The sequence below is a fragment of the Bos grunniens genome, chromosome 14 (genome assembly GCF_055505025.1).
Source record: "Bos grunniens cultivar Pamir isolate PY7600 chromosome 14, Bosgru_T2T1.0, whole genome shotgun sequence".
NCBI lineage: Eukaryota > Metazoa > Chordata > Mammalia > Artiodactyla > Bovidae > Bos > Bos grunniens.
In genome coordinates, this window is record NC_141178.1 from 10,573,091 (window position 1) to 10,582,249 (window position 9,159).

General features: G+C 40.6%; 1 long non-coding RNA gene across 1 annotated transcript in view; it reads right to left on the bottom strand.

Annotated features, from left to right (window-relative positions):
• The window catches only part of LOC147359027 (uncharacterized), a 38,779-nt gene extending 29,949 nt beyond the window's left edge, over positions 1 to 8,830 (bottom strand). The window contains exon 1 of the long non-coding RNA XR_015140139.1: positions 7,942 to 8,830. This is a non-coding gene — a long non-coding RNA (uncharacterized LOC147359027). The remainder of the gene's footprint in view (positions 1 to 7,941) is intronic.
• Positions 8,831 to 9,159: the final 329 nt, after the last annotated feature.

Genomic DNA, 9,159 nt, shown 5'->3' on the forward strand with positions numbered 1-9,159 from the left:
CTGACTCTTTGCAACCCCATAGACTGTAGCCTGCCAGGCTCCTCTGTCCATGGAATTCTCCAGGCAACAATACTGGAGTGGGTAGCCATTTTCTTCTCCAGGGGATCTTCCCAACTCAGGGATCAAACCAAGGTCTCCCACACTGCGGGTGCATTCTTCATCGTCTGAGCGACCAGGGAAGCCAAATGTCCTCTAAGGCAAGTCTTAAAAAACTAAAGTATTAAGAAAGGGAACAGAAAACTGAGAATGGGAAAAAACTTCCAGGCAGATGCAAGAGCATATTTTCTGGAGATGAGACCTGTGCATGAAGATGACTATAGCTGTGCATCCTTCATGAAAGTGAAAGGACAGATTTTTTTTTTCTAGTTTCATGAGAACTGAGAATATTTCTCAATATTCATTGACGTATTGCTCTTCATGGCTCTTTTAAAAAATACTGGGGAGCTGACCTCCAAATACCTTTGAGCTAATGTCGTACTTCCTTGTATTTATCCTCTTTGGTTGACTTCCATCTATGAGAGAAGATCTTGGCACTGTTCCTTGACCATGTGTCTCTGATTTTGACGTGGCCATCTCGTCTTTGGCACCTGTGATCCTGGGGGCCCAGCGTGGTGCAAGTCCCAGGAAATCACCGAGGGTATTTACCAGAGCAATGGAAAGGACTGGGAAGGCTTTTAAAACTCTGCTGTCTAAATTTGTTGTATCTATATCTGTAATGAGAATGTTTGTTCCTTTCTTAGCCATATCTCTGCGGTTTATATAGCATTAATAGTATTGGACACACATGCTTGGCTCAAAACCAAAAATAAAATAAATAATAAGGTTTTCTCTTGTTGCTCTTTTTTGGCTTTATCATTAGATCTCTTTCCTCATTGCCTGAGGGTATCATTCTAGAAAGTTTAAATTCACTCTTATGTAGATTTCTGGCTTGAAGAATAAGCAAATGACTCAATGACATTATGTAGGAAGGAGAGTAATTGAAGAATAATGTTCGTAATATTATAAACAACCTATAGGCATTTGAGGATTTTGCACTTTATCACACATATCATAGATAAAAGGCTTACAGAAGTCCCCCTAAAAGACTCATTAAAATTCTCAGAAGGACATTTTTCTTAGGAAAAACTTTGGTTCAGTTAACTCTAAAGAGGTTTTATCCACATATTATTTCTATTCAGAGCAAAAGGACATTTAAATATTTCTTTAATCAGTACCTGTGTGCGTGGGTGCTCAGTTGCTTCAGTCCTGTTTGACTCTTTGCAACACTATGGACTGTAGCCCACCAGGCTCCCCTGTCCATGGGATTCTCCAGGCAAGAATACTGGAATGAGTTGTCACGCCCTCCTCCAGGGGAATCTTCCCAACCCAGGGATCAAACCTGCATCTCTTATGTCTCCTGCATTGACAGGCAGGTTCTTTACCACTAGTGCCAGCTGGGAAGCCCCTAATCAGTTCCTACTAGTAGTAAATTTAAAAGTAGATGCCTTCATTTTCAATTGGGACTAAATTACATGCTATTTGACAAGAGATACAAACAATCAAATGCATCTTAGTAGCTATTAAGTTTGAGAACATTTGACTTGTGGATTCTCTGATTTATTAGATTCTTTCACAATCACACCTAGGAGGAGGAAATAGCTTCTATATTATAGCAAGAAAGCATTGAGTTAGATGTAAAGAAGAACTTTGTGTGTTAGGCTGATTAAACACTGGAGCAAATTAGCAGGAAAGCTTATGGAATTGCCATCTGTGGAGATATTTTAAAAATAGAATTGAGAATTTTCTTCTTTGGATGATTTAGGAAATGCCCCTACTGGCAAGGAGGTGGACCAAATGTGCTCTTGAAATCAATCTTGGTTTTTCATTCCTAAGAGTCTTTCTCTATACAGCTCTTGGAAGTATTTATTTCCTAAATAGAAGGAAGAATGGAATGCCTTTAGCAAAGGTGGGGTGTGTGTGTGTGTGTGTGTGTGTGTGTGTGTGTATACCCATGTCTTTAGGTAGAAGAATGGGAGGGAAAGGAACATCATTTTATTTATTTTTTTAAAGTGACCATTTCCTAACCAGTCATTTTTACTTATGTAAAATAAAGAATTTTCTTGAACCTTCTAGATACTTGCCACTTTCCTGACCACTCACTGTCTTTACTATTCCCACACTTCAAATGTAGGTCTAATCCAGTGTCGTTCAATTCTCTCTCCCTCTAACAGTCTTTCTCTTCTAAGGCAACTATATGTATGTTCTCCTGAGCCTTCTACTTTTGGACGACTGGAAAAATATGCTTCCACAGTCAAGAGTATTTCTCTAGGTATGAGACCTGCATTCCAATATATATATATATATACATATATATAATATTATCTACTTCTGCTTCATTGACTACATGAAAGCCTTTAACTGTGTGGATCATAACAAACTATGGAAAATTCTTAAAGAAATGGGAATACCAGACCACCTTACTTGTCTACTGAGAAACTTGTATGTGGGTCAAGAAGCAACAATTAGAATCTTACGTGGAACAACTAATTGGTTCAAAATTGGGAAAGGAGCATGTCAAGGCTGTATATGATCACCCTGTTTATTTAACTTATACACAGAGTACATTGTGAAAAATACCAAGCTGGATGAATCACAAGTTGGAATCAAGATTGCCAGGAGAAATATCAACAACCTCAGATATGCAGATGATACCACTCTGATGGCGGAAAGTGAAGAGGAACAAAAGAGCCTCCTGATGAGGGTGAAAGAAGAGAGTGAAAAGCTAACTTAAAACTCAGCATTCAAAAAACTAAGATCATGGCATCCAGTCTCATCATTTCATGGCAAATAGATGGGGGAAAAGTGGAAGCAGTGACAGATTTTATTTTCTTAGACTCCAAAATCACTGTGGATGGTGATTGCAATCATGAAATTAAAAGACACTTGCTCCTTGGAAGGGAAGCTATGACAAACCTAGATAGTGTGTTAAAAACCAGAGACATCATTTTGCCCACAACAGTTCATATAGTCAAAACTATAGTTTTTCCAGTAGTCATATATGGACGTGAGATTTGGACCATAAAGAAGGCTCGGTGCTAAAAGAATGTTTTCCATTCTCCCTGATCCTCTCAACTTTCAAACTGGAGAAAACTCTTGAGAGTCGGTTGGACTATAAGGGTATCAAACCAGTGAATTCCAAAGGAAATCAACCCTGAATACTCATTGGAAGGACTGATGCTGAAGTTGAAGCTCCAATACTTTGGCCACCTGATGGGTAGAGCTGACAACCTTGGAAAAGACCCTGATGCTGGGAAAGATTGAAGGTAAAGGAGAAGAGGGTGGCAGAGGATGAGATGGTTAGATAGCATGTTCGACTCAAAGGACATGAATTTGCACAAACCTCAGAAAATAGTGAAGGACAGAGAAGTCTGGCATGCTGCAGTCCATGGGTTGCAAAGAACTGGACAGGACTTGGCAACTGAACAACAACAGCAGCTCAGTTGGTAAAGAGTCTGCCTGCAGTTTGGGAGACCTGGGTTTGATCCCTGGGTGGGGAAGATCTCCTGGAGAAGGGAATGGCTACCCACTCCTGTATTCTTGCCTGGAGAACTCCATGGACAGAGGAGTCTAGGAGGCTGCAGTCCATGGGGTCACGAAAGAGTCAGACAGAACCTAATGACTGAACAACAAACAACAAAGTAAGCAGGATATCTAAATAGAGGGGCTCTAAACAGAGGTATCTGGCGCTGTTTTCCATTCTCCCTGATGCTGATGGGCAGCATGCCTTTCAGAAAAGGTCCTAACAACTGAGATACGACTGAATGACTAACACTTTCACTTTTCACACACACACACACACACACACACACCCCTAAGAAGACATCTCGGAAAATTCAACTTGACATGGTCTAAAGTGTGGTAGAAGGAGAAAGGATGCTTTTAGAGCCTTAACCTCCACCCTCCTCTCTACTGTTCCTTCTCTGACCTCTTTGTCTCCACCAGCCCACACCCCACCATCCCAGTCATTCTTGTTCCCGTGTTCACCACTGGATCCTCTTATCTCTTCAACGTATCTTGTCACCTGCTGCTCTCACAGCTCCTGATCAAATCATCACAGAAAATCATCCCAGGCCCTTTGCTCCAACAGCACTTTGTTCTCACAGCCTTCAGCTCTGTGAGCCCATTTTCCTTATTCCTCTTTACCTATATTTCTTTTTCTTTGAATAACCTTACTACCCTGTCCAAGGAATTCTACTCTACAGTGTGACTCATATTTCGACTCTTTATCTTAGCCGTCTTACCCAGTCCTCCCTGTTGTACATTTATCACCCCCCTGTCCAAGAACCTGAGCACGTTCTTCGTGAGTATGGAAAAGGTGGATAGCACAAGAGGAGAACCCCTTGGTTTTTGAAGCTGGACTGTCTGCATCACATCCTGGCTATGAGACCATGATAAGTGACTTAAACTTTTAGTGCCTCAGTTTCCCCAGTTCTAGAAATGAAGATAAAAATAATACTGCCCCATAGGAGTGAGGATGAAAACACTCAGCTGGATACTGGGAAGAATATAAAGAGATGAATGATCCCGCAATCAAGGAGCTTATAGTTAGTTGCATATATTGAATATTCAAAATTATTCAAATAACTATAATAAGCTGTGGAAGTATCATCATCCTCATCACCATCAAATCACAAGTGCTCACCATCCTGTCCAGCACTGTTCTAACCTGAATGAATTATTCAGTTGATATACATTAGCAGATACGTAGTAAAAACTCATAAAAATTAGGCAAAACAAAGTTATTTAGATTTGCTGACCTTTCATCCTGTAAGGGCAGGGTGATTATCTATAGCATATTCTTAATGGTTTAATTAGTTTGTTTTTAAGTGACTGAAACTCTTTGGCTCTTATCACATCTCATAAAAGATTGTTCTACAATGTACAGGATAGAAGTTCCAGGAAAGTCCTTTTCTCTGAGATTTACTTTTTCTCCAATCATGTCAACAAACCCTCATACCCCATAATTTCATTATAAAGAAGCATCCTCATTGTGCAGTAATTACATCTAGTACTTACAGTTAGTTGTCTCATTGCTTCTAAGTTTTTTCCTTTAAGATCTTATACCACATGCATTTATCCCTTTATTGTTCTAAGACATTAGTCCTAAGTAGCCGAATCATAGCTATCTTTGAATCTTATTGTTTTTTAGTCTTCAAATTGCCTCCCATTTATTTCAAATTCTGTGGCAAACTCTCAAGAACTTAAATATCACTTTCTTTGGTGATAATGAAACAGGAAAAATAATAGGAAGTAAAAGAACAGTATAAAAATAGTGATGCCTTATATCCGTTTACTACATTATCAAGTGCAAAACACTTTTTACATCAATTACTGTGAAATTTCATCTTACACGGAGACTGAGATTTCAAACCAACATGTGAGATGAAGATTGTCTATAGTTAAATTACCTTTAAAAAGCTCTTGGGAAGTGCCACATTCGATATCAACACACCGTTTCTCAATAAGTCCAAAGATTTATTTTTCTTCTGTCATTGGAACAGATCGCGGTTTCTTTGGTTGAGCTCCAGATGAAGCAGTTGGCTTGCATTTAGGGACCATGTTGCATAAAAAATAAGTATCTTTAAACACTGGAATCATACTTCTGCACCATCAAGTGCTCACATTATGGGAAGCGGCCTCAGGGAGAGAGAGGCCAGAGCAGAAACCACCTCCCCTGCCACCCTCAGCCCAGGGCACGCTGTCAGGCACTGGAGGGCCGGGTGGACAGCTCCCGCTATCTCACATCTCTCACTCCATGTCTCAGCCTCTGTTTATTTCTCTCTCTCTGACTCTTGATTCTCTCTCTTTTTTTTTTTTTTGAGATATCAGGGGATAGGCATAGAGCTGAATACGTGGGAGTCAAAAAAGGTTTACGACATGCTATCACTATTCCGCATTTGAGTATCTTAACAGCCAGATGAGATAGCTAGGTATTATTACTTTGTTTTGCCAATGAAAATACACTTAGAGTAGGTGTGTCAAGCTTAGCAAATAAAAATATGGGGTGCCCAGTTGGACTACAATACCAGATAGACAATGAATAGTTTTGTAGGATAAGTATATCCTGTGCAACATGTGGGTCATACTTTTACTAAAAATATTTTTTTGTTCATCTGATAAAATACAGAATCTGGTATTTTATCCCCAAACCCTAGTTCAAAGGCATTGCTGCTGCTGCTGCTGCTAAGTCGCTTCAGTCAAGTCCGACTCTGTGAGACCCCATAAACAGCAGCCCACCAGGCTCCCCCGTCCCTGGGATTCTCCAGGCAAGAACACTGGAGTGGGTTGCCATTTCCTTCTCCAATGCATGAAAGTGAAAAGTGAAAGTGAAGTCGCTCAGTCCTGTCGGACTCTTAGCGACCCCATGGACTGCAGCCCACCAGGCTCCTCCGTCTATGGGATTACCTGGCCTCAAATCTTCTAAGAGCTTCTACACCTTCACTGAGCTAAGGCTCATGATATTGAGAATATTTTGTATGCATTCATTCTCTTTGTTTACACCTGAACAACGTATTTGTCTACATTGCCTTTATGTTCAAAATTATTTTCAATTTGTTCTGTAAAATCATGTAATAAAAAAGCAACACATGAATACATGTTCTTTTAGGATTGTCCATAAATTGATTTGAATTTAAGTCGTATCAGCCCATTTTTGACAAGGAATCGAGTATTTCCTCGATTATACTTTTAAAGATAAAATACCCAGTGAATCTGATTTTAGGGAATGATGTGAAACCCAGGAAAAAGCTGTAAATATAATTAAGACCTTTGCTGCTCAGATGGAATGGAAAATGCCTAAGCCAAAAAAAGGAAAAGGGTCACATTCATGTGTCTAATATCTTGGGCTTGCGCTCGTGATGACATCATTAATACCCAATTAGAAAGTTCTCTTGGTGCTCAGCCTTCTGACTCCATTTCACAGTAATTGGTATTGCTAGCATTTTATTGCTGCTATATACTTCACCAGCACCAAGCCCAGTGGATTCTGATCCAGAATACAAGGGATGCTTTAACAAGGCAAGCACACTGTTATGTTATTTTTACTATGCCATGCTACCTGGCAGGCAATTACAGGTCTGGACTTTAACATGGGTTTCCAAGAATAACAGTCATCTAATGTTTTGATTGGCCAAAGCAGGGTTTGTGATCAGCCACCTGTTAGAAGAAAAGTAAAGCTTTTTTGCATGATTAGGTGAATCAGGCAAGCTTTTAAGAATGCAGAGTATGTTCTGTTGGCTACACTAGAAATGGTAAAAGGTGAAGAAATTAGATAATAAAGTTTGGAGTGGTATGGATCTTTTGATTATCTTTAAACACCTCCAGAGCACAATTACCTATGACCCAGGGTGGAAGGCTCTGACATTTGTGACATTTAAATTGGAACCCCTGAGGCATTGTATCTCAAACTGGCCAGATTCCCTGCTGAGGATTAGGGAAGCATCCCAAGGGAGAATGTGGCCAGAATAGCTGACTGGAAAGCAGCTATTTAATCAAAAAGCAGATTCAGAGTATAGTGTTTATGAACTCGTGCCCTGAAGCAAGCACAGCTGAAATAATTATTAGTTCTTCTCCTTACTAACTCTGTGCCCTGGGAATGTTTTCCTCTCTAAGCCTCAGTTTCCTCATCTTTAAAATGGGGATACACATGCTCTCAGGGTTGTTTTGAAGGAATTAATGTAACAAAAAGAATAAAGTACTGCCGGGGTCCAGCCCCGGCTGATCCAGGGTATTCGAAGGAGAGATGGCATAGGCGACCTATTTATTTAAATATTTATCAAAGATATAAAGAATAATAGAATGAGGATAGCTCAGTAGGAAAATTCAGTGCAGAAAAGAGGCTGAGTAGCTTGGTTTACGCGGGAGACCAATAAAACTTCAAGACAAGAAGTTTGCACCACTTACGTAGGCTGCAGGCGTCCTTCCGTTCTCCTGAAGGAGAGGAGACACTGAGGCCTCCCCAGTCAGATCTTAGAAGCCCAGGCATAATTAGCAAGCATGGCGGGTTCCGCGCTCCAGATGGAGACTCAGCCAGAATTTGGGAGAGAAAGCGACATGGGGAGACCAAGTTTCGGTGAACAAGGCCCGCACTTTATTTTCCAAAATAGTTTTTTATACCTTAAGTTGTGCATAGAGGATTATGGGGGAAGGGGTGGAGTCATGCAAGGACAGCAGTTCCTGGTTCTAATCGAAGCCAGGCTTTCAAACTTATCATATGCAAAAGTTCAGGTGATTTATATCATCTTCTGGCCAGGAGGCCTGTTAACATTTTAAGGAACTTATTTTTCTCTAAAGGTGATTATTCCAAAGTCAGGCACCAGCCTCCAAAAAAGCACTGGACAAAGCTGCATTCCTATAGGCAAAGGTGAGGTGGGCTCAATCAAGAAAAGAATTAACTCAAGGGTCCAAGGTTACAAACACTGAGGCTACTACTTACATTTCTATATACCCATTATATCAATCAATACACTGCCAAGGACACAGTAGGTAAGGAGTATGGAGACTTAGCAGCAAACATTGGCCCAATAAGTGAAAAACCCTTCACCAATACAATTTCTAATCAATCTTTTAACTACTCAAAGGAATCTGTGTTTAGACAGTTTAGAACACCTCCTGCATCTCACAGTTGGGAGGCTCTGAACAATCACATGTGGCCGGAAAAACCTATTCAGGCAGGCTAGAGGATTTCCAAAGGAGTTTGTAGGTTGAAACACTGTCACACCCAGGAATTATTAACTGGAGCTGTAAGCTAACTGTTTTTTCAGAGAGAGGTAGTGGGGGACAGCTTCCCGTAAAGTCAGAGGTGTAGGTGAAAGCACAAAGCAGAAAGTAGGCAGACTCTGGTTTTGGGGGTAGATGCTCGAGAATTTCCAGGGGGACCCCTGAGGCTCGATCCCGCCTTTGCGTATGCCGAGCCTCCTTCCTCATGACCTTTGTCATGGGCGGAGTTCCTCACACTGGCTCCAGGCAGTGATAGAATTCCAGTTGAGCTATTCCAGATCCTGAAAGATGATGCTGTGGAAAGTGCTGCACTCTATATGCAATATGCCGGCTCCCGGCACAGTACTTGTTACATAATAAATGAAGTTTTTATTATTGATATTAGTGATAAGGTATACAGGT